Here is a 27,885-nt window from a genome sequence, read left to right on the forward strand (position 1 = left end):
TAATTTTAATTTTTTTGGCTGCATTAGGTCTTGGTTGCTGCACGCAGGCTTTCTCTAGTTGCGGCAAGCGGGGGCTACCCTTCATTGTGGTCTGCGGGCTTCTCATTGCTATGGCTTCTCTTGTTGCAGAGCACAGGCTCTAGGCACGAGGGCTTTAGTAGTTGTGGCTTGCGGGCTCAGTAGTTGTGGTTTGAGGGCTCTAGAGTGCAAGCTCAGTAGTTGTGGCATACGGGCTTAGTTGCTCTGTGATAGGTGGGATCTTCCTGGACCAAGGATCAAACCTGTGTCGCCTGGATTGGCAGGCAGATTCTTAACCACCGCACCACCAGGGAAGTCCAAGTAAGCAAGTTTTGCAACCCATTCTGTGTCACTGAAATGTGCTGCCGGTGGTGGCTTTTTCTAAAATAAATCTTTGGAGCAGCTCTCGTAACTCAAAAACTCTGGCCAGTGATCTGCCTTTAGAAAGCCATCTCACTTCTGTGTATAAGAGAAGACATGTATGATCTGTGTCCATCTCCTCACAGAGCTGCACAAACAGATGTGAGTTAAGGGCATGTACTTTAATGTGGTTGGTAATTTTAATCACATCCTGTTAAGTTCAGGTGTCATTTTTCGGCTAGCCAGCATTTCTCTATGGATGACACAGTGCGTAGACTCACACTCAGAAGCGACCCCTTTGACCCGAGCAGTGAAATCAGAAAGCTGTCCAGTCATGGTAGCCGCTCCGTCTGTGCATATACCGACACAAAATGACCAGTTCAGTTTTCCTGATATGGAATCATTCAAAGACTTGAATAGTTCTGTAGCTGTGGTGTTGGTTGGCAACAAAAGTGCACATAACATATCCTCATGCACATCCTCCTGAAAAATATATCACACAAAAACAAGCATTGTTGCCTTGTTGTTAACATCGGTAGACTCGTCAACCTGGATTGCATACCACAGTGACACATTAATCCTCTCTAATAATTGTGCCTCAATATCCTCTGCTATTTCATCAACTTGTCTAGTTATGGTGCTATGTGAAAGAGGAACATGTGCCACCTTTTGAACTGCAGCCTCTCCTGAAAGTTCACAACAAATGTCCTTAGCAGCAGGCAGGATCAACTCTTCACCAACAGTAAAGTGCTTCTTAGCTTTAGCAATGTGGTTAGCCACTAAGAATGATGCTCTCAGTGCAGACACTCATCTTCGCTAGGGTTAGCTTGTGGGATTACCAAAACTGTGACTGAGACAAGTGCGCAGTGTGGGAAAGAGGTGCGGACGGGAGTGGTAAATAAAATAATGTGCGGGTCACATGTGGACTAAAATAAGTGTGGGATTCTGACTTAAAACCTGCCACCAGATGCAGCTGTACAATTGAAATACATCAACTTACTTGCCACTATAAAGCCTGCCACCAGACGCAGCTTAATTGTCACTTTCCACTCACTGATAGGGTTTTGATGTGAGTCTGCAAGCAGTTGATTTATTATGGTCTCTGTGCACTCAAACCTCTCTGCTAATGATAATCTGTATTTGCAGCCACTCCCCAGCGCGAGCATCACCGCCTCAGCTCCACCTCAGATCATCAGGCATTAGATTCTCATAAGAAGCGCACAGCCTAGATCCCTCGCACGCCAGTTCACAGTACAGTTTGAGCTCTTATGAGAATCTAATGCCACCACTGATCTGACAAGAGGCAGAGCTCAGGCGGTACTGCGAGCGATGGGGAGCGGCTGTAAATTCAGATGAAGCTTCACTCACTCACCCACTACTCACCTCTTGCTGTGTGTCCCAGTTCCTAACAGGCCAAAGACAGGTACCGGTCCATGGCCCGGGGGCTGGGGACCCCTGCAATAAAGCACTGTCATATTGGAGGTCACCCACCTTCAAGCTACCAGTTAAGCTTCACCCTTGATGTAGCATATTATTCAAACAGAAAAAGAGAGAGTTTTAATAATATTTCATCCTTGCTTTTTATTTTTCTTTAAAATGGATTGAAATCTCCCTGTTATTTCATTTTGTGTGTGTGTGTATGCATGTGTGTGTACCGGAAAAACAGTCCAGAAAGGTAACAGAGAGATTGAATTAGAAATAATTTCTTCATTCCCAAACTGCTCTCCAAGATGCCTAAGCAACTAGATACTTCCGTTAAAACCAGTGATTGAGATCAGGGAGGACAAACAACTGATTAAATTTTCATCTAGTTATATGCTTCTGCCTAAAAAAGCTACCAGTAAATAGTCTCAACTATCTCATATGCAAAATGGTACGTCTCAAGGTGCAATTTCAAAATTCCTTCTAAAGATAAGCCATTGAGCAACAAAATCAACAAATTATCTGCTGCTAAAAGACGGGCAAAAATTACATTTTCTTCCATGTGACATCAGACAGAAATCACTCAAATTCAAAATAAGACATTAGCTCTGTGAAGTAACCAGATTAGATGTTTGTCTATTGCATTAGAGAAGCAAAGCAGCAGGACTGCTGTTGCATGTTCGTAGGTCAGTATGCAGCTCCTTGGAGATGTTGATATGGAAATATAATAATTTAAAATCAGAAAGATTATCCAACCTTTTACTGGAGAAGAAAAAAGGACAATGCTTTTTCTCTACAATACCGGTTCAGTTCTTGGATATATTTTAAATTTTATTCAAAATTTTCTGTAAAATTTTTATATGTAGCACTCCATATAATATATCCATAAAATAAATAAAGATTCAAGGTAATAGTGTACTAATGAGCTTTAAAGAAACCAAAGGTATTTTCTATTCAAATACATGAAAGCTTTTGTTAACATTGTACTTGTTTTCATAGAAGTGCTAGAAAAGCTTTTCTACCAAATTCCCCTTTTCAACATACAATTTGCCTCTACTCTTGTAACATGAGCTTTCCCCGTTATGCTGCAAGAACCAAAGGTTCAATCGGTGAAAAGATTTCACAATATTTAAGCAGATGTTTAAACATCTGCTTCTGAGTAAACAAACAACAAGTAAGCAGGCCTTTCAGAGAGGTTCCCCACATGAAATTAGGTTCCATCATGTGACATTGCTTACTCTGTGCTGAGCAGTCACTTATGCATATTGGAAGGTATGGCCAGAGGCCTGAAATAACTCAAAGGTGAGACATGCTTTGGCCACAGACAATGTTCACGATGACTATGTAGGGCAACTGACAATGCTGGGGTCAGAGCAGACTGCAGGTGGGTTAAGTCTCATGTTTATGAGCATGACTTAGTAAAAAGGAACCAGAAGATTTTACTACAGGCTGAGCAGGCTACACACAACGAACGTCAGGATCAAGCAGAGTGAAGGAAGGAAAGCTGGCTTCCCTGGAGACAGCCTGAGAGCTGCTTGCCAGTCCCTGAAGGGGAGGCTGATGTAATGATGTATAACCTTCAGGTCACTGAGCTGCAGAGAACAGCCCAAGGGGCCCTTGGCAAAGATGGTGCTGCTTTCATCTGGTCTCATGTGGAAACATGTAAGTGGGAAATCAGAACTGAAATGGTTGGCTACTTAGGAACAAGACAACCTGGGTGTTTTATCTGCTGTAAGTGTGCTCTGGGTGTGCCCATGCCCATGTTCTGATCCTTGAAGGTCTCAGTGTGGCACCAGTGTGGTGGTTAATGGGACCTTTCATGGCTCCAGGAAAGAGCTCCGGACTGGGAGTTCGAGATATATAATAACTCACCTGTGAGCCAGACCCCACCTCTCCATTCAACTTCCATCTCCCAGAGTCTCACCTCAGCCCTTCATTCTCAACCCCTTTGTCTCGGCACTGGGCCAGTTGCTCATGTCCTTCCCAAGGTCATTTAAGGTCTCCTAAATTATCTTCCTGTCTCTGGTCTCTCATCTTTTCATTCCATCCTTCAAGAATTATCTTTTCAGGGTTACATTTGGTTTTTGAATACAAAAGTAAGACATGTAATACATGTCTGTAACAGAAGAGATGTTAAATATAAAAAAAGAAAATCACTCATAATCCCACTGTTATCTTTTAATGTATGTGAAATAAGTGAAACTCCTTCCTTCTCTCCTTTCTCTTTAGCATGCAGCTCTGTAGTCACCATCAAGAGATCATTTTATATTCTTCCAGATTTTATTCTATGCTTATATGAATATATATTTTTGTTGATTTTTTTCCCCAAATGAAAATAGAATCAGGTTATGAATATGGTTTTGCAATGTGCTTTTTGTTTTACTTATAGTGAATATTTTTGCAAGTCCATACATATGAGTCTACAACTTTCTTTTTAATTGCTATATGAATTTCCTTTAATGAATATTCTATATTGATTTAAACATTTTCCTATTAATTGAGAATTCTGCTTGTTTTTGGCTAATAAACAACACTGCAATGAATGAGCATCCATGGACATTTATTTTGTGTATAATTAAGCTAGTACTTCTGTAGGATAGACCCCTAGAAGTAGAACTTCTAGTGAAATGTTTAGGTCAAATGTCATGCATATTTTACTTTTGATAGCTAATGTTAATTTGGCTTACAAAAAGCTACATCTGATGGAGGAGCTTCAAGATGGCAGAAGACTAACACGTGGAGATCACCTTCCTCCCCGCAAATACATCAGAAATACATCTACATGTGGAACAACTCCTACAGAACACCTACTGAATGCTGGCAGAAGACCTCAGACCTCCCAAAAGGCAAGAAACTCCCTCACGTACCTGGGTAGGGCAAAAGAAAAAAGAAAAAACAGAGACAAAAGAATAGGGAGGGGACCTACACATCTGGGAGGGAGCTGTGAAGGAGGAAAGGTTTCCACACACTAGGAAGCCCCTTCGTGGGCGGAGACTGCGGGTGCCGGAGCGGGGGAGCTTCGGAGCCACGGAGGAGAGCACAGCAACAGGGGTGTGGAGGGCAAAGCGGAGAGATTCCCACACAGAGGATGGGTGCCGACCGGCACTCACCAGCCCGAGAGGCTTGTCTGCTCACCCGCAGGGGCGGACGGGGCTAGGAGCTGAGGCTCGGGCTTCGGAGGTCGGATCCCAGGGAGAGGACTGGGGTTGGCAGCATGAACACAGCCTGAAGGGGGCTTGTGTGCCACAGCTAGCTGGGAGGGAGTCTGGGGAAAAGTCTGGAGCTGCCGAAGAGACAAGAGATTTTTTCTTGCCTGTTTGTTTCCTGGTGCGCGAGGAGAGGGGATTAAGACCACTGCTTAAAGGAGATCCAGAGACGGGCGCGAGCCGTGGCTAAAAGCGCGGACCCCGGAGACGGGCATGAGATGCTAAGGCTGCTGTTGCCACCACCAAGAAGCCTGTGTGCTAGCACAGGTCACTATCCACACCTGCCCTCCCGGGAGCCTGTGCAGCCCGCCACTGCCAGAGTCCCGGGATCCAGGGACAACTTCCCAGGGAAAACGCACGGCACGCCTCAGGCTGGTGCAACGTCAGGCCAGCCTCTGCTGCCGCAGGCTCGCCCCGCATCCTTACCCCTCCCGCTCCCCGGCCTGAGTGAGCCAGAGCCCCCGAATCAGCTGCTCCTCTAACCTCGTCCTGTCTGAGCGAAGAACAGAGGCCCTCAGGCGACCTACACGCAGAGACGAGTCCAAATCCAAAGCTGAACCCCGGGAGCTGAGTGAACAGCGAAGAGAAAGGGAAATTTCTCCCAGCAGCCTCAGGAGCAGTGGATTAAATCTCCACAATCAACTTGATGTACCTGCATCTGTGGAATACCTGAATAGACAACGAATCATCCCAAAACTGAAAAGGTGGACTTTGGGAACAATGATATATATATATATTTATTTAACCTTTTTGTCTTTTTGTGAGTGTGCATGTGTATGCTTCTGTGTGTGATTTTGTCTGTATAGCTTTGCTTTTACTATTTGTCCTAGGGTTCTGTCTGTCCATTGTTTTTTTTTTTATTACTTAAAGTTTTTTTTCTTAATAATTTTTTAAAATAAATTTATTTTATTTTACTTTATTTTATTTTATTTTATCTTCTTTCTTTCTTTCTTTCTTTTTTCTCCCTTTTATTATGAGCCGTGTGGAGGACAGTCTCTTGATGCTCCAGCCAGGTGTCAGGGCTGTGCCACTGAGGTGGGACAGCCAAGTTCAGGACACTGGTCCACAAGAGACCTCCATTATCCACGTATTATCAAATGGCAAAAATCTCCCAGAGACCTCCCTCTCAACGCCACGACCCACCTCCATTCAATGACCAGCAAGCTACAGTGCAGGACACCCTATGCCAAACAACTAGCAAGACAGGAACACAACTCCACCCAGTAGCACAGAGGCTGCCTAAAATCATAATAAGGCCACAGACACCCCAAAACACACCACCAGACGTGGAACTGCCTACCAGAAAGACAAGATCCAGCCTCATCCACCAGAACACAGGCACTAGTCCCCTCCACCAGGAAGCCTACACAACCCACTGAACCAACCTTAGCCACTGGGGACAGACACCAAAAACAAAGGGAACTACAAACCTGCAGCCTGGGAAAAGGAGACCCCAAACACAGTAAGGTAAGCAAAATGAGAAGACAGAGAAACACACAGCAGATGAAAGAGCAAGGTAAAAACCCACCAGACCTAACAAATGAAGAGGAAATAGGCAGTCTACCTGAAAAAGAATTCAGAAAAATGATAGTAAAGATGATCCAAAATCTTGGAAATAGAATGGAGAAAATACAAGGAACATGTAACAAGGACCTACAAGAACTAAAGAGCAAATGAACACTGATGAACAACACAATAAATGAAATTTAAAATTCTCTAGAAGGAATCAATAGCAGAATAACTGAGGCAGAAGAACAGATAAGTGACCTGGAATATGAAATAGTGGACATATCTACTGCAGAGCAGAATAAAGAGAAAAGAATGAAAAGAATTGAGGACAGTCTCAGAGACCTCTGGGACAACATTAAACCCACCAACATTCGAATTATAGAGGTCCCAGAAGAAAAAGAGAAAAAGAAAGGGACTGAGAAAATATTTGAAGAGGTTATAGTTGAAAACTTCCCTAATATGGGAAAGGAAATAGTTAATCAAGTCCAGGAAGCACAGGGAGGCCATACAGGATAAATCCAAGGAGAAACACGCCAAGACACATATTAATTAAACTATCAAAAATTAAATACAAAGAACAAATAAAAGCAGCAAGGGAAAAACAACAAATAACACATAAGGGAATCCCCATAAGGTTAACAGCTGATCTTTCAGCAGAAACTCTGCAAGCCAGAAGGGAGTGGCAGGACCTATTTAAAGTGATAAAGGAGAAAAATCTACAACCAAGATTACTCTACCCAGCAAGGATCTCATTGAGATTCGATGGAGAAATTAAAACATTTACAGACAAGCAAAAGCTAAGAGAGTTCAGCACCACCAAACCAGCTTTACAACAAATGCTAAAGGAACTTTTCTAGGCAAGAAACACAAGAGAAGGAAAAGACCTACAATAATAAACCCAAAACAATTAAGAAAATGGTAATAGGAACATACATATTGATAATTATCTTAAAGGTAAATGGATTAAATGCTCCAACCAAAAGACATAGATTGGCTGAATGGATACAAAAAAAACACCCGTATATATGCTGTCTACAAGAGACCCACTTCAGACCTAGGGACACATACAGACTGAAACTGAGGGAATGGAAAAAGATATTCCATGCAAATGGAAATCAAAAGAAAGTTGGAGTAGCAATTCTCATATCAGACAAAATAGACTTTAAAACAAAGACTATTACAAGAGACAAAGAAGGTCACTACATAATGATCAAGGGATCAGTCCAAGAAGATATAACAATTGTAAATATTTATGCACCCAACATATGAGCACCTGAATACATAAGGTAAATACTAAAAGCCATAAAAGGGGAAATCAACAGTAACACAATCATGGTAGGGGACTTTAACACACCCCTTTCACCAATGGACAGATCATCCAAAATGAAAATAAATAAGGAAAAACAAGCTTTAAATGATATATTAAACAAGATAGACTTAACTGATATTTATAGGACATTCCATCCAAAAACAACAGAATACACATTCTTCTGAAGTGCTCATGGAACATTATCCAGGATAGATCATATCTTGGGTCACAAATCAAGCCGTGGTAAATTTAAGAAAATTGAAAACATATCAAGTGTCTTTTGTGACCACAACACTATGAGCCTAGATATCAATTACAGGAAAAAATGTGTAAGAAATACAAACACATGGAGGCTTAACAACACACTACTTAATAACCAAGAGATCGCTGAAGAAATCAAAGAGGAAATCAAAAAATACCTAGAAACAAATGACAATGAAAACACAATGACCCAAAACCTATGGGATGCAGCAAAAGCAGTTCTAAGAGGGAAGTTTATAGCAACACAATCCTACCTTAAGAAACAAGAAACATCTCAAATAAACAACCTAATATTGCACCTAAAGCAATTAGAGAAAGAAGAACAAAAATACCCCAAAGTTAGCAGAAGGAAATAAATCATAAAGATCAGGTCAGAAATAAATGAAAAAGAAATGACAGAAACGAGAGCAAAGATCAATAAAACTAAAAGCTTGTTATTTGAGAAGATAAACAAAATAGATAGACCATTATCCAGACTTATCAAGAAAAAAAGGGAGAAGACTCAAATCAATAGAATTAGAAATGAAAAAGGAGAAGTAACAACTGACACTGCAGAAATACAAAGGGTCATAAGAGATTACTACAACAACTGTATGCCAATAAAATGGAAAACCTGGAATAAATGGACAAATTCTTTGAAATGCACAAACTTCCAAGACTGAACCAGGAAGAAATAGAAAATATGAACAGACCAAACACAAGCACTGAAATTGAAACTGTGATTAAAAATCTTCCAAAAAAAAAAGCCCAGGACCAGATGGCTTCACAGGCGAATTCTATCAAACATTTAGAGAAGAGCTAACACCTATCCTTCTCAAACTCTTCCAAAATATAGCAGAGAGAGGAACACTTCCAAACTCATTCTATGAGGCCACCATCACCCTGATACCAAAACCAGACAAGGATGTCACAAAGAAAGAAAACTACAGGCCAATATCACTGATGAACATAGATGCAAAAATCCTCAACAAAGTACTAGCAAACAGAATCCAACAGCACATTAAAAGGATCATACACTATGATCAAGCAGGGTTTATCCCAGGAATGCAAGGATTCTTTAATATACGCAAATCAATCAATGTGATATACCATATTAACAAATTGAAGGAGAAAAACCAGATGATCATTTGAATAGATGCAGAGAAAGCTTTCGACAAAATTCAACACCCATTTATGATAAAAACCCTGCAGAAAGTAGGCATACAGGGAACTCTCCTCAACATAATAAAGGCCATATATGACAAACCCACAGCCAACATCATCCTCAATGGTGAAAAACTGAAACCATTTCCACTAAGATCAGGAACAAGACAAGGTTGCCCACTCTAACCACTATTATTCAACATAGTTTTGGAAGTTTTAGCCATAGCAATCAGAGAAGAAAAAGAAATAAAAGGAATACAAATTGGAAAAGAAGAAGTAAAGCTGTCACTGTTGCAGATGACATGGTACTATAAGTAGAGAATCCTAAAGATGCTACCAGAAAACTACTAGAGCTAATCAATGAATTTGGTAAAGTAGCAGGATACAAAATTAATGCACACAAATCTCTTGCATTCCTATACACTAATGATGAAAAATCTGAAAGTGAAATTAAGAAAACACTCCCATTTACCATTGCAACAAAAGGAATAAAGTACCTAGGAATAACCTACCTAAGGAGACAATGATGTATGCAGAAAATTATAAGACACTGATGAAAGAAATCAAAGATGATATAAACAGATGGAGAGATATACCATGTTCTTGGATTGGAAGAATCAACATTGTGAAAATGACTCTATTACCCAAAGCAATGTACAGATTCAATGCAATCCCTATCAAACTACCACTGGCATTTTTCACAGAACTAGAACAAAAAATTTCACAATTTGTATGGAAACTCAAAACACCTCGAATAGCCAAAGCAATCTTGAGAAAGAAAAATGGAGCTGGACTAATCAGGTCTCTGACTTCAGACTATACTGCAAAGCTACAGTAATGTAGACAGTATGGTACTGGCACAAAAACAGAAATATAGATCAATGGAACAGGATAGAAAGCCCAGAGATAAACCCACGCACATATGGTCACCTTATCTTTGATAAAGGAGGAAAGAATATACAGTGGAGAAAAGACAGCCTCTTCAATAAGTGGTGCTGGGAAAACTGGACAGCTACATGTAAAAGAATTAAATTAGAACTCTCCCTAACACCATACACAAAAATAAACTCAAAATGGATTAAAGACCTAAATGTAAGCCCAGACACCATCAACCTCTTAGAGGAAAACATAGGCAGAATACTCTATGCCATAAATCACATCAAGATCCTTGTTGACCCACCTCCTAGAGTAATGGACATAAAAACAAAAATAAGCAAATGTGACCTAATGAAACTTCAAAGCTTTTGCACAGCAAAGGAAACCATAAACAAGACCAAAAGACAACCCTCAGAATGGGAGAAAATATTTGCAAATGAAGCAACTGACAAAGGATTAATCTCCAAAATTCACAAGCAGCTCACACAGCTCAGTATCAAAAAAACAACCCAGTCCAAAAATGGGCAGAAGACCTAAACAGACATTTCTCCGAAGAAGATATACAGTTTGCCAACAAACACATGAAAGATTTCTCAACATCATTAATCATTAGAGAAATGCAAATCAAAACTACAATGAGGTATCATCTCACACCAGTCACAATGGCCATCATCAAAAAATCTAGAAACAATTAATCCTGGAGAGAGTGTGGAGAAAAGGGAACCCTCTTGCACTGTTGCTGGGAATGTAAATTGATACAGCCACTATGGAGAACAGTATGGAGAGTCCTTAAAAAACTTAAAATAAAACTACCATATGACGTAGCAATTCCACTACTGGGCATATACCCTTAGAAAACCATAATTCAAAAAGAGTCATGTACCAAAATGTCCATTGCAGCTCCATTTATAATAGCCAGTACATGGAAGCCACCTAAGAGTCCATCAACAGATGAATGGATAAAGAAGATGTGGTACATATATACAATGGAATATTACTCAGCCATTAAAAGGAACGAAACTGAGTTATTTGTAGTGAGGTGGATGGACGTAGAGACTGTCATTCAGAGTGAAGTAAGTCAGAAAGAGAAAAACAAATACCATATGCTACCACATACATATGGAATCTAAAAAAAAAAAAATGGTCATGAAGAAACTAGGGGCAAAACAGGAATAAAGATGCAGACCTAGTAGAGAATGGACTTGAGGATATGGGGAGGGGGAAGGGTAAGCTGGGACAAAGTGAGCGAATGGCATGGACATACATACACTACCAAATGTAAAACAGATAGCTAGTGGGAAGCAGCTGCATAGCACAAGGAGATGAGCTTGGTGCTTTGTGACCACCTAGAGGGGTGGGATAGGGAGGGTGGGAGGGAGGGAGATGCAAGAGGGAAGAGATATGGGGACATATGTATATGTATAAGTGATTTACTTTGTTATAAAGCAGAAACTAACACACCATTGTAAAGCAATTATACTCCAATAAAGATGTTTTTTAAAAAAAAGCTATACCTATATTCACTCCCATCAATACAATTATGAGTGTCCATTTTTCCTCACTAAAGGCACATGTTATCAATCTGTTGAAATGTTGCCAATCAAGTGGGTGAATAAGATATCTTGTTATTGTTTAATTTTCATTTATTTAATAATTATTGAAATGGGTCATTTTTTCATAAGTTTTTGGACATTTCTACCCCTTCTTTCATTAAAGGAACTCTGAGTTCTTTGTCAATTTTCTATTTGGCTGATTGTCTTTTTAATATTTATTAGTAGAATGTTAGAAGACAATCTGGATATTAATCTTTTATCTTTACATACATTACATATATTTTTCTCCCAACCTCTCACTTATCTTTTACATTTACTTTTATCTTTTCAAATAAATTTTTTATTATGTTGATTTTCTTTACGGTTTCTAGGTTTACAACATGCTGAGATAGCCCTTCCTCATCCCACAATTATAAACCTATATTTCATTCCTTTTCTTCTAGCATTCTTCTAGTTTGAGGTATTTTTTAGTGTCTATACCTTTAATTATTTGGAATGTATTTTTGTGAAAGGTGTGGTATCTAACTAGATTACCAAATATCTTAACATCATTTGGAATAATTATTTTGCCCATTATTTCTGAAATCCCACAATTATTATTATACTAACTTTCCATATGTTTTCGTGGTTAATATAAACAAAGCGTGTGTGTGTGTGTGTGTGTGTGTGTGTAGTTGTTACATATATACACGTTTTAATATAATGTCTATGGGCTATAGGATATAAGAAATGAACTTACAATTCACAATAAATGAAATTATGCTTAAGAAACTCTGATGTACTTATAAAAATGATGCTATTCAAAAGCACACACACAATGCTTTTTAATTAGTTCTTTTAAAATATTGCAAAATATGTAGCTTAAATTAATGTGTAAATAGTACTGCAAAGAGTATTCCTTTTTTAAACATTATCTCACAGTCTAGTTGGGGAAAAAAAGCTTTAAAAAAGAGCAGACAATTTTCTTTAAGCTGAGAGTAAATTATTGCTACCACATTTTACAGTTCATGTCATGACATAGCTTCAATTAGGAAACCATTTATTCTGTCCAGTGAGACAGAATAAATGGTTCACAGTGGCAGTCCATTTTGCCATTGCCAGGTCTCTAGTCCAAAAGAAATAGAATTTTTTCACTGAGGGGTAATTCCCAAGGGACCAAGTCTCCGGAATCTTCCCTTAGAAGTCTACATTTTAAAAAAATCTTTGTTTTGACCCAGGATAAACAATTTAGTATAGAAAAGTATAGAAAAGAAACTTTAAAAAAATTATTTAACAACCTAAACAGACATGGCATGAAGGGTATCAATGAGGGGTTGCTAAAGGCATAAGGTACTAATAAACCCTACCACTTCTTCAGCTCCACTGAATGTTCACTGTTGCTGAAGCCACAGATATTCTAAAAGAGCTGGGGGTTGTGGGGAAGCATGGGGACAGGGTGGCAAAAAGACACCACAAGAGCATGTCTCCAACCCAAGAGGCAGGTCTTCCCAACTCCGCCATCCCTGCACCATTGTTTTGCAGTGTAAACATCTTCTCAAGGAGAATGAATGGAAATGTACACAAACCACTGAATTATTAATGTTCTTCACACTGTGAAGCTAAGTGATGAAATGTTCCCTAAATTAGGTTGACATGAAAATGTGGATTTTGCCATCAGCTAGGCTGTCTTTGTAGCTACGAAGAACGTTCAGGCAAAGGTCATGCATAGTGAAATACAGTTTAAGAAAAGGTCTTCTGCTACCTTGTTCTTAAAGAATGTAACATCATTTTAAATCAGTGAATCCTCCCTACCTCTGCCCCAATAAAAAGACATAGGTTAAGTGCTCCCAACGGAGTATGGCATCTGTCTGCACACCTGAGTGTCTGTTCCTTCAAATTGATAGAGATAATTAAGCCAGGAATAATTTGCATCTTGAATATATAATTATTCTTTATCTTAGCCAAGGATAAAAAACTAAGATCATGTCATTATTATTAAAACTGCTTTCTTGTCCTTTACAGGCTGTATTGGCTACTCTGTTCTGTGCCCATGTCTATGTGCCATTGTCTTAATCCTTCCACACTAGGGCCAGGACTATGCTTTACTTATTTTTATATCCCTTATAGCATATTGACTTGCACATAGTAGGTGTTCAGTAGACTTAGTGGGTGAACTACATGAAGCATCAAATATTCTCTAGAATAGTATGATCTAGGTGGGCACCTGGTCCAATCTGATTTATATAAAAAGTTAGTACTCATTTGAAAATATAATAGTCACTCTAAGGTTTAAAGATATAGTTATCAGATATTTAAAAGCCACTATAAAGAAAGACATACAGTTTGCAGATATAAATGGTGAATTAGTTAGGTCTCAGATGCTTTCAGATTAATAACAGCTCTTGTGTTACAAACCAAAAGAAGGAAATGCACATCTAAGTCCTTAAACATATACTTGCCTGCTCGTCTACACATTAAGAATTTAATAAACGGTTACTACACTAGATGTGTTCTTATGTATATTTCCTTATACACCCCTTAGAATTAAGAAGGAAGTAACATTTCAAACACCTCAAAGAAAGGTAACAAACTCCAGGTCAATTAATCTGATATGGATACTCAGGTGGCCCTCCTTAGAGCCATAGCCATATCAGCTTTGTGGTTCTGACCCAGTCTTATGCCCTTCTCAGGGTTCTAGCAAGAATTCCCAGGAAAGGGGTTGACAAGGCTTAGGAAGAATATAGGGTCAGAGACAAGAGGCTGAAGTTAGAAGCGTAACAGCCATTCCGAAGGTGATACTGGAGTACAGAAAAGGAAGTCATGGTAAGAAGTTTTTCTTAAGACTGTGTTGAACACAGTGGAGGGAGAGGAGGACAGAGGCTGAGGGGGTGGTTCACAGGAATATGCTACTCAATTTATATTCACTCCAGATCCCATCATCAGGTATGTATGATTCCAGTGATATATTGTTGCCTTGGACAGGATGAGTTCAAAATCTGGGCAGGAAAGGAGCCTGGCGTAGGGAAGGTCCTCTATATCCGTAGCTGAATGGGACTGGGATAGGCAGAAACGGACCAAAGCATTAGCTTCATTAATGGACTGTGTTCTCTCTCCACTACTCCACTCATACCCAGGGACCATCTCCTCAGGATAATTTAGTGTTGTGTGAACAAGTTCAAACACAGTTACGCTGCTTTTAAAATATTTATTTTGAATAATTATTGTCAACAACACCACAATCATCTTTTGAAAATGGTAGAAGTTGATGAGGATTAACAAGGAGAAAAGGTGGAAATAGGAAAATGTTTAAAAATACCTGTAAAACTGGTTTTATGTTTTTTAATTACTACCATAATACAATGTGCATCAACTTTATAAACAAGTGTATGAAATGGATGTCAGTATAACACTTCCCTTGGGGCCTATTCTAGGAAATTAATTTTCTGTAAGCTCATTTATTAGCTTACAGTGAAACTCCCAATAACGATTCCACGTCAGAAGGCCAGGACAACATAATAAAGTCATAGTTAAATTAAGACGGTCTTTGGGCTCTCATTCATTACAGAGAATTCTAAGGCTTTGGGTTCATAGGCAAGACATGGCTGAGAAGCAGATGCAGGACAACACATTATTCTCCTTATCAGACACTGGCTAGCTAGTCAGCCCCAAAGTAGTCTAAATAGTAAATGAACTTGAAGCTTAAAAAAAAAAAAAAAAAAAAAGTACATCCAAAGCATTTTATGAAAGCATATTAGAAAAGCTTTCAGTGAAATCTTATCCGTACTTAACCAATCTTATCTGCCACCACTCTCCACCATGAGCCCATAAACAAATTTATTCATGGCTCCCGAACATGCCTTGTGCTTTCCTACCTATACACCTTTTGCAGCGATTCCCCCAATCAAACAAAGCCCTCTATCATACCCCCATTTACCCAAGCTTTCTTCATCCAATAAGACCAATTCAAATCCCACACCTCTCATGAGGTCTTTTTCATTTATCCCACATTGAATTGATTTCCCACTCTGAACTCTCAGGTCATTCACTGGAACCTTCATATATATTTCCCTGCATTATTAATTTTATTTTCCTGTTCCTATAATTAACTGGATTGCTAGCTCTTTGAGAAGGCAGTGATTGTATCTTATCACCTGTGGATCCCTATTCTACATTAAAATGCTCAATAAAGATTTACAGAACTGAACTTGAAGTCAGAGGCTTTGTCTTACAGTATACATCTCTGTACCTCTCCAGCCCTAACAGCCCCAGCATATGCCTTGTTATAAACCTAAACAACTCAAAATGGTACTTGGTACCAGCTCTGATTGGTTAAAAAACAAATACATTTAAAATTTTCTCTCTCTTTCTCTTCCTCGCTCTCTCTTTCTTTCTTTTCTTTTTTTTTTTTTGCCAGTATATTTTATCTTTTCTAAAGCAACATCATATTGCTAGAATTTGAAATTTCTCTGCTAAATGGAATTAGACCAAAACTATAAAACTACAGAGGAAAAAGTAAAAATCACATTGTAGTGATATTATTTCCTTATTTCCCAAATCATACATAATCATTAAAGAAAAATTAGAAAATAGAGAAACACAAAAAGAAAAATACATATTTTTCAAACCATTTATAATTTTCTGGTGCCTAATCTTTCCTTGGTAAAATTACTTTATGCTGCCTATCTGCCTAGGTCATTCTAAATGAAATTACCCTATCCACACCCTCTACCTTATGAAACTTACCATACCAGCGCATCACCCCAGCTTCAGGTAGATATCTCCCCAAAGGAACAGATTGTCCAGCAATAAATATAGACCAACAAAATAAGCTAAGCAACAGGCTCTATCTTGAGAATTTAAATTGTGTACATGAGATACTAAATGTCTTCTACAGTTTTTAAATTGCTATCCCCAGATGACAATTAATCATTAAAAATATACCCACTGAAATGGTGGTTATGAAATGGACACAAAATAAATCCACTGAAACGGTGATTTCTATACACTCACAAATTAAACAAAAGCTTGCTAAGCTATACCCAGACTCATATTATGCAATTATGGTATACAATTGCAGCATTTTTATTACTTGTGGAAAGAGAGCAATTTATTTTCTCCTTGGTAAGGTAAGTGACAGTAGTACAACAAACCAAGTGATGTGAATAACGCTGATTTTTTCATTTGTTTTAGATTTATCAAATGAAGTGGTCAAAATATTTTTCTCTCTTGAAAAACTCGCTGAAGCTGTACTTAACCCAAAGTCTTTATTAGTTGGCGATGGTCTTTTCCTCTTTCTTGAAAGAGAAGATATTTCACTGAGATAAAATGATCACCTATGAAAACTTTGATATTTTTTGTTAGTCTGGGCTTAAACCACCTGAAAAAAAGTTCGTCAGTGCATTTATATAGCTCCATGCACCATTTTTAATGATATTGACAGTGACTTTTCCTGAAACTGAGTTATAGTTACTATTCGATGAACATACTATTTGATTACTTTCATTTGAAATGTTCTTGCATATCTTAGTAATGTGTGACCCACAGTTTCATTCTGGATTATCACTATGGCCAAAAATATATAACCAATTAAAACAGAATGTAGATATTCTTTCCTCTCTTGGAGCCCTTAGGGCAGTTTTGTCAAGCAAGGTTCCCTACTTAAAAATGCCACAAAATGTTTGATAATTAATGATTATATACTGATCATGAGAAGAGAGGGGTGCATGATAATCACATTCCCTTCTCAAAATATAAATAAAGAACCCAAGACTAACCTCAGCATCCCCATCCATGAAATGAAATGAATACCTACTTCATAGTTTTCTTCTTGTTGTTGTTTTTTGTTTTTTTTTGCGGTACGCGGGCCTCTCACTGCTGTGGCCTCTCCCGTTGCGGAGCACAGGCTCCGGACGCGCAGGCTCAGCGTTCATGGCTCACGGGCCCAGCCACTCCGCGGCAGGTGGGATCTTCCTGGACCGGGGCACGAACCCATGTCCCCTGCATCGGCAGGCGGACTCTCAACCACTGCGCCACCAGGGAAGCCACATAGTTTTTTTTAATTACTAAATGAAAAAAAAAAGTGAAATAATTCAGTTAGCCTGGTATGTGGCACATAAGTGTTCAGTTACTGTTTTTTGCATGAGTTTGATTTAGCCATCTGCAAGAGCACTGCTTTTCGTCCAGCTTAAAGCCTATGAAATTTCCCAAGAATTCGTGACAGACTTTACAGAAGTAATTCTCATTATATAATCCCAGAAAAAAGATGGTTTAAAAATATCAAATTCCAAGAAAAAGTCAAATAGGTTTTCTACTCACACTCACTCCATAGTAATAAAAACAACCGAAAGAGAACCCCCAAAGTTATTTAATTTATGTTATTTCTAACATATTCTAAGTTCGGATACAGTAGATCAGATTTATTTATGTTAACCAGATGGTGTTGAAAAATAAACAGGTTATATGAATATCATTTTAGCTTTAAATAAAACGAGAAAAAGGATTTTTAAATAAGCTAGTAGAACAAACACAGAAGAGACTAGGTTTTGAAGAATGTCCAATGTAACTTGATTAATTAGACAGGGAGGAGTCCTGACAGTGGGGTGCTTGAGCCGGCTAAGACTGGCTTGCAAAAGCCAATTGTTCAATTTTTGGGAATTTTGCAGGCCAGTTGTTAAAGATAGTTATTATTAAAAATAAATTACATAAACTTACAATTAAACATATTATATTAAATTGAAAGTTGGTAAATACTCAAAACTGATCACTTCCTAATTATTTTACTAAATTTTAGTGTTATCCAGTCTCTTGAGATTATTTACGTCTATTGTATGTGTATGGCAGAAATACTATACAAATGCGTGCTACTGTACATCTCTTCCTAACTCCATGTTCAGTGGTCCTATTGGTAGTTTAAAATCAGCCATGGTAGGAATGTTTGCACCATGGAAATCAGCAAATGCTACAAATTAGGGCTTTTTTTCTTTTCAGAGAACCAGTTGTTAAACATCTGTCAGCATACCAGTGAGTATTGGTCTCAGTTTTGCTTTCAGAAAAACACAAATTCTGGTCAACTCCTGGCTTTGGGAAAGAGCTAGGTCCTATATATAACCTTGTTGGGAGACAATTCTCCATGAGTCTCCCATGATTCTACACCTCTTGTGAAACAAGGCACTGTCATTCATTCTGAACTATCGCTTCAAGGATTTAGTACAGCAAACAGCCTTGAAGGTTATAGGCATGCTTGTTGCCCATTATAAAAAAAAATCCAGGTTCCCTAAGCTTAGGGTTCCTCTCCTGTAACTCAAGTCACTTCCATGAAGGCATTCATCTGAGCCTATCTGTGTTGCCTACATGGAACTTGGAGGCAAAGGAAACAAAGACAATTATGTGCTGATGCTCAGACTATTTGCTATGCTGTATTTTTGTTACTCTCAGGCCCAGGATTTCCGTGTTTTCTACCAGACTCCATCAAACTGTGGCAGGCTTGCTTGTTAGCTGGCAGAAAGGGTAAAAGTTTGGGCCTTTCATAGTTCTTGATAACTCTTTCTGAAAGAGTAATCTAATAGTTTAGTATAGCCTACGATTAAGCTAAAAAGAGCTAGAAAGTTTTTTTTTTTCTTAATATTGCAGCGCGTTACTTTTCTTAGATGCAATTCCAAGGATTTTAGTTGCTAAATACTTCCCTAGACCCTTATCTACTTGCCAGAATCTTCACGTTGTCTCAATTCCAGACTAGGTCCCTTCCATTTCTTTTCCACAACACAAGCAAAAACAGTATATTTTCAAGAGAATGACAGAGAAATGATAAGAGGAAAAATAATAGCTTAGAAGGAAAGAGAGATATTTTTCTTTTTCAACAGTGAAAATTAAGATGCCAGTAGAAATTTTAAAAATCTTAAGACTGTTTGAAAAATCAGGAATTTTTTTTTAAAAAAATCTGTTTTAAGGAAATGGCAGTTCATATCAAAATAATAGAGTCACCTAGGGAAAACAGTATCTGAAAGTTCTAAGAAGGTATGACTATGACACACTCATTGTTATTAGTATTTTGATATAATACTATACCCATTTTAGAAATATTCTTGTCCTCAAACAATGCAAAATCTTATTTTGTATGGGATCGTGGTGTCTGGAGCGAGTACCCTCTTAGCCAACCCAAATATATCTAATACACCATTTTCCTCTTTAGTTACTCTCACTGGCTCTGGGCACTAAAGGCCACTGTGAAAGTCTCCAGAATGAAGATTTGTGCAAGTCGAGTTCTGTGTCACTAAATCAATGCCTGCCCCAGGTGACACATGCTTGGAGCACCGCCAGCACTGTTTATGACAATTAGATTGCATCTGTTCACAAAGAAATGGATAATAGCATTTACAGGCTACCACCCTTAATAGTATGTTCTAATACAAAATCTCTTTAGTTTACCATTTTCAAGTCACTGGCTATGTCTTATTTCTCAAAAACAAATGACAAAGGCATAGCAGTAGAAAAATAATCCATTATACAGCAACAGAACTTAAAGTAGACAATATCTTTCTAAATCACGTCCCCTGCACTCTTTATCATTTACCTACCTGAGAGAGTTTTAGAATTAATTAGCACTTAGAAATCACAGCAAAGTTTTCATCGTTTAAAAATAGTCAAGAATAGCAGGAAAATAATTATTGTGCCAAACAAGAGGCCTTTTTTATAAAGATATGTTGATTAGTAGTTGATTTTATCATCTTTTTTCTTTCTTTTCTCTCATTAAACTGGACTCAAAATTAAAATAAAAGTATTTTAAATTAACCTAATCAAGATATGTTGCCCATATTTCACCATATAACACCCACCTAGAGAACAGAATTAAGGTGCACTGATACCAACAACCTATATTTCTTCTGACTTTGTCCCCTAACCACAATTTTGGGATGTCCAGACTCACTCAAAATCCCTCCAGTTTTACCTGGGAGTCCCCAGGAGCAGATCCATTCTGCCTCTACTACCTGCATGGAGACTCGGCATCTGCAGGACCCAGCCCTCATGATGCTAAATGTGGCACGCTCTCTAGAAAATTACATGTGTCAAAGCCATGCTGTGTTCCCTCCATAGAAAGGAAAATGCACCTCTTACTTTTTGACTTTGTGTCTAGACACCAAATTAGAGACGCTTAGTGTCCTCATGTCTTAGAGTGAGGTTGTGGACACTTGTATATTCAACTCCTATTTTCTGTAAGACCTCTGTGGAGCTGGACCAGGGACACTGGCTGAGAGTCTGACAAGGTGCTACACATAAAATCAAGGCTACCTTTGATGCCTGAGGCATTTGTTATGCCAAGTCTTCCCTGCCTGACTTTTCCTTCTTAAGCATGAGTTCTTTCCCAGGAAGCTTCATGTATTCATGTAAATAGATCTCTTGCAGGCCCACTCAACCAGACAGCCAGACATGCTGAATCCTAGGAGGAAAATACTGCTTACACTCTAGTGGTGCTCCCAGTGTGCTCAGAAAGAACTGTAAAAGTTGGCAGCCATCCTCAATTATTGTTATATACCCAGCGTGAGATAAAAGGCTAACAATGGTCTGCTGAATTGAGAATGTAGAAGGTAAAGTGAGTTTTCACAATCATTTAGGAAAATCCCTTTGCCTCTATTATTTAGAACATCAGCACAAGGAATATTTATCTATTTATAAATATGCTCTTAAAAGATGGACTCACAAGATGATTGTTATATATAATGCAAAAAAACCCCTAAAGCTAACATAATACTTAGTGATGAAAGACCAAACACCTTCTCCCTAAGATCATGATCAAGGCAAGGGTGTCTACATTCAGGACTTTATTCAACACTAAACTAGGGATTCTAGCCAGTGCAAAAGGGCAAGAAAAAGAAGTGAACTCAATACTGGAAAAGAAAATCTGTCTTTATTCAGATAAGACATACATAATTATTTATGTAGAAAATCCCATGAAATCTACAAAAAATGCTTCTAAAACTAATAGGTGAGTTTCACAAGGTTGTGAGATACAAGATTGACATAGAAAAATCTATCTTATTTCTATATACCAGCAACAATCAGAAATTAAAATTGAAATGAGAATACCATTTACAATTGCGTAAAAAAGTGAAATACTTAGGGATAATTCTGACAAAAGATATGCATGATATGTTGAAAACTATCAAAAATAGCTCAGAGAAATTAAGAAAGACCTAAATAAATTGAGAGGTAGGCCATGTTCATAGGTTGAAAACGTCAATGTTGTTAAGATGTCTGTTTTCCTGAGTGATCTATAGATTCAAATCAGTTCCAATCAAAAATAGGAGGTTCTGTATAGAAATTGACAAGATTCTAAAATTTATATGGAAATGCAAAGGACTTTAGAATAGTCAAAACAACTTTGAAAAAGAAAAGCAAACTTGGAGGACTAACACTACCTGATTTTAATACTTACGATAAATCTACAATTAAGACAGTGATATTAGTACAAGGTAGATAAATAGATTAATAGGGCAGAATAGAGATTCCAAAAGTAGATCCATACATATATGGACAGCTGATTTTTTAATAGATGTGCACAGGCAATTCAATAAGAAAGGACAGTCTTTTAATAAATGGTTCCGAAATAAATGGATGTTAATATACAAAAAAATTGAGCTTCAATCCATATCTCAAACCATATATACAAATTAATTTAAAATGCACCAAAGGTCTAAATGTAAAATCTAAAACTATAGAACTTCTATAGAAAATCTAAAACTATAGAACTTCTAGGCAAATAGTTTTCTCATAGGAGAAACTATTTGTGACCTTTGGTTAGGCAAAGATTTCTTAGCTATGTCACTAAAAACACAATCAATGACAACAACAAAAAAAGATAAATTGGCTTTGTCAAATTTTAAAACTTCTGCTCTTAAAAAGACATGGTTAAGTGAAAAAAAACCTACAAGGAAAAAATATTAAAATCCAAACTTTCAAAATTCAACAGTAATAAAAATTAATATAATTATTTTAAAATGGTCAGAATATTTGAAGAGACACCTCACCAAAGAAGATACGTGGATGGCAAATAAGTATATAAAAAATAGTCAACAATTTTAGTCATTAGGAAAATGCAAATTAAAACTACAATGAGATGCTACTACACGACTATTAGAGTGGCTAACATGAAAAAGACTGACCGAGTGTCAGGGGAAGCACTTCCACACACAGCCCGGCCCACCAAGCTGAGGTGTCAATGCAGCCATTTCGCACTAAGCACTCTGATCTGAAGTGCCAGGTGAGAGGCCTCTGCACGAAGTACCCTGTGAACAAGAGAAACTAGACGAAGCACAAAGGAAAAGAAAAAAAAAAGCAAGCTGTAAATCCTCTGAAAAAAATGTCTCTGCACCTCTAGCTCTTGCAGAGGTTGGCGTCTTTAGTGGAGTCTCCTATTGCAGGGCAACCTTCAAGATGGCGGAGGAGTAAGACATAGAGATCACCTTCCTCCCCACAAGTACATCAAAAATACATCTACAGCTGAAAAGTTGGACTGAGAACAGCGCCTCTTGACCGGTTTTGCTTCACCGACTCAGCTGTGGGAAAAGGACCAGCACTGGGTCCAGCTGGAAGTGGAGGCTTGCCTTGTGGCTGACAGGGTCTTGGTGCCCCAGCCTGGTGTCAGGCCTGAGCCTCTGAGGTGGGAGAGCCGAGTGCAGGACATTGGACCACCAGAGACCTCCCGACACCATGTAATATCAATTGGCGAGAGCTCTCCCAGAGATCTCTGTCACAATGTTAAGACCCAGGTCCACCCAACGGCCAGCAGCTCCACTGCTGGATGCCCCATGCCAAACAACTAGGAAGGCAGGAACACAAGCCCACCCATTAGCAGAGAAGCTGCCAAAAATCATACTAAGTTCGCAGACACGCGAAAACACACTGCCAGATGCGGCCCTGCCCACCAGAAAGACAAGATCCAGCCCCACAAACCAGAACACAGGTGCCAGTCCCCTCCACCAGGAAGCCTACACAAGCTGCTGAAACAACCTCACTCATTGCGGATAGACACCAAAAGCAATGGGAAGTACGAATCTGCAGGCTGCAAAAAGGAAGGCTGAAACAAAGTAAGTTAAACAAAATGAGAAGACAGAGAAATACACAGCAGACGAAGGAGCAAGGTAAAAACCCACCAGAGCAAACAAATGAAGAGGAAATAGGCAGTCTACCTGAAAAATAATTCAGAGTAATGATAGTAAAGATGATCCAAAATCTTGGAAATAGAATGGAGAAAATACAAGAAACGTTTAACAAGGACCTAGAAGAACTAAAGGGCAAACAGACAATGATGAACAACACAATAAATGACATTTAAAATTCTCTAGAAGGAATCAATAGCAGAATAACTGAGGCAGAAGAACGGATAAGTGACCTGGAATATAAAATACTGGAAATAACTACTGCAGAGCCGAATAAAGAATGAAAAGAATTGAGGACAGTCTCAGAGACGTTGGGGACAATAATAAACGCATCAACATTTGAATTATAGGGGTACCAAAAGAAGAAGAGAAAAACAAAGGGTCTGAGAAAATATTTGAAAAGATTATAGTTGAAAGCTTCCCGAATATAGGAAAGGAAATAGTCAGTCAAGTCCAGGAAGTGCAGAGAGTCCCATACAGGATAAATCCAAGGAGAAACACGCCAAGACACATATAAATCAAGCTACCAAAAATTAAATACAAAGAAAAAATACTAAAAGCAGCAAGGGAAAAGCAACAAATAACATACAAGGGAATCCCCATAAGGTTAACAGCTGATCTTTCAGCAGAAACTCTGCAAGCCAGAAGGAAGTGGCATGATATACTTAAAGTGATGAAAGGGAAAAACCTACAACCAAGATTACTCTCCCCAGCAAGGATCTCATTTCCATCATTCGATGGAAAAATTAAAACCTTTACAGACAAGCAAAAGCTAAGAGAATTCAGCACCACCAAACCAGCTTTACAACAAATGCTAAAGGAACTTCTCTAGGCAGGAAACACAAGAGAAGGAAAAGACCTACAATAACAAACCCCAAACAATTAAGAAAATGGTAATAGGAACATACATATCGATAATAACCTTAAATGTAAACAGCTTAAATGCTCCAACCCAAACCCATAGACTGGCTGAATGGATACAAAAACAAGACCCATATATATGCTGTCTACAAGAGACCCACTTCAGACCTAGGGACACGTACAGACTGAAACTCATGGGATGCAAAAATATATTCTATGCAAATGGAAATCAAAAGAAAGCTGGAGTAGCAATGCTCATATCAGACAAAATAGACTTTAAAATAAAGACTACTACAAGAGACAAAGAAGGAAACTACATAATGATCAAAGGATCAATCCAAGAAGAAGATATAACAATTATAAATATCTATGCACACAACATAGGAGCACCTCAATACATAAGGCAAATGCTAACAGCCATAAAAAGGGAAATCGACAGTAACACAATAATAGTAGGGGACTTTAACATCCCATTTTCAACAGTGTACAGATCATCCAAAATGAAAATAAATAAGGAAACACAAGTTTTAAATGACACATTAGACAAGATGGACTTAATTGGACTTAATTGATATTTTTAGGATATTCCATCCAAAAACAACAGAATACACTTTCTCCTCAAGTTCTCATGGAACATTCTCCAGGGTTACATTGGGTCACAATTCAAACCTTGGTAAATTTAAGAAAATTGAAATTGTATCAAGTATCTTTTCTGAACACAACACTATGAGGCTAGATATCAAATACAGGAAAATACCTGTAAAAAATACAAACACATGGAGGCTAAACAATACGCTACTAAATAGCCAAGAGATCACTGAAGAAATCAAAGAGGAAATCAAAAAATACCTAGAAACAAATGACAATGAAAACACGATGACCCCAGACGCTATGGGATGCAGCAAAAGCCGTTCTAAGAGGAGGGAAGTTTATAGCAATACAATCCTACCTCAAAAAACAAGAAAAATCTCAAATAAACAACTTAAACTTACACCTAAAGCAATTAGAGAAAGAAGACCAAAAAACCCCAAATTTAGCAGAAGGAAAGAAATCATAAAGATCAGATCAGAAATAAATGAAAAAGAAATGAAGGAAACAATAGCTAAGATCAATAAAACTAAAACTTGGTTCTTTGAGAAGATAAATAAAATTGATAAACCATTAGCCAGACTCATCAAGAAAAAAAGGGAGAAGACTCAAATCAACAGAATTAGAAATGAAAAAGGAGAAGTAAAAACTGACACTGCAGAAATATAAAGGATCATGAGAGATTACTACAAGCAACTATATGCCCATAAAATGGACAACCTGGAAGAAATGGACAAATTCTTAGAAAAGCACAACCTTTCGAGACTAATCCAGGAAGAAACAGAAAATATAGACAGACCATCACAAGCACTGAAATTGAAACACTGACTAAAAATTTTCCAACAAACAAAAGCCCAGGACCAGATGTCTTCACAGATGAATTCTATCAAACATGTAGAAAAGAGCTAACACCTATCCTTCTCAAACTCTTCCAAAATATAGCAGAGGGAGGAACACTCCCAAACTCATTCTATGAGGCCTCCATTCACCCTGATTCCAAAACCAGACAAAGCTGTCACAAAGAAAGAAAACTACAGGCGAATATCACTGATGGACATAGATGCAAAAATCCTCAACAAAGTACTAGCAAACAGAATCCAACAGCACATTAAAAGGATCAGACACCATGAACAAGTGGGGTTTATCCCAGGAATGTAAGAATTCTTCAATATATGCAAATCAATCAATGTGATACACCATATAAACAAATTGAAAGATAAAAACATATGATCATCTCAATAGATGCAGAAAAAGCTTTCGACAATATTCAACACCCATTTCTGATAAAACCCTCGCAGAACGTAGGTATAGAGGGAACCTACGTCAACATAATAAAGGTCATACCTTTACTGATGTATACCCACAGCCAACATCATTCTCAATGGTGAAAAACTGAAACCATTTCCACTAAGGTGAGGAACAAGACAAGGTTGCCCACTCTCACCACTATTATTCCACATAGTTTTGGAAGTCCTAGCCACGGCAATCAGAGAAGAAAAAGAAATAAAAGGGATCCATATCGGAAAAGAAGTAAAGCTGTCACTGTTTGCAGATGACATGACACTATACATAGAGAATCGTAAAGATGCTACAAGAAAACTACTAGAGCTAATCAATGAATAAAGTAGCAGGATACAAAATTAATGCACAGAATCTCTTGCATTCCTATACACTAACAACAAAAAATCTGAAAGAGAAATTAAGGAAACATTCCCATTTAACATGGCAACAAAAAGAATAAAATACCTAGGAATAAAACCACCTAAGGAGACAAAATAGCTGTATGCGAAAAACTATAAGACACTAATGAAATAAATTAAAGATGATACAAACAGATGGAGAGATATACATGATCTTGGATTGGAAGAATCAACTTTGTGAAAATGACTATACTACCCAAAGCAATCTACAGATTCAAACTACCAATGGTATTTTTCACAGAACTAGAACAAAAAATTTCACAATGTGCATGGAAACACAAAAGACCCGGAATAGCCAAAGCAATCTTGAGAAAGAAAAATGGAGCTGGAGGAATCAGGCTCCTGGACTTCAGCTATACTACAAAGCTAAGGTAATGAAGACAGTATGGTACCGGCACAAAAACAGAAATATAGATGAATGCAACAGGATAGAAAGCCCAGAGATAAACCCACGCACATATGGTCACCTTATCTTTGATAAAGGAGGCAAGATTATACAATGGAGAAAAGACAGCCTCTTCAATAAGTGGTGCTGGGAAAACTGGACAGCGACGTGAAAAGAATGAAATTAGAACACTCCCTAACACCATACACAAAAATAAACTCAAAATGGATTAAAGACCTAAATGTAAGGCCAGACACTATAAAATTCTCAGAGGAAGACACAGGCAGAAGACTCTATGACATAAATCACAGCAAGATCCGTTTTGACCCACCTCCTAGAGAAATGGAAATAAAAACAAAAATAAACAAATGGGACGTAATGAAACTTAAAAGCTTTTGCACAGCAAAGGACACCATAAACAAGCTGAAAAGACAACCCTCAGAATGGGAGAAAATATTTGCAAACGAAGCAACTGACAAAGGATTAATCTCCAGAATATATAAGCAGCTCATGAAGCTCAATATCAAAAACAACAACCCAGTCCAAAAATGGGCAGAAGACCT

The sequence above is a fragment of the Delphinapterus leucas genome, chromosome 18, assembly GCF_059928025.1.
Source record: "Delphinapterus leucas isolate spDelLeu-1000000601 "Yukka" chromosome 18, BTC_Dleu_Yukka2, whole genome shotgun sequence".
NCBI classification, from domain to species: Eukaryota; Metazoa; Chordata; class Mammalia; order Artiodactyla; family Monodontidae; genus Delphinapterus; species Delphinapterus leucas.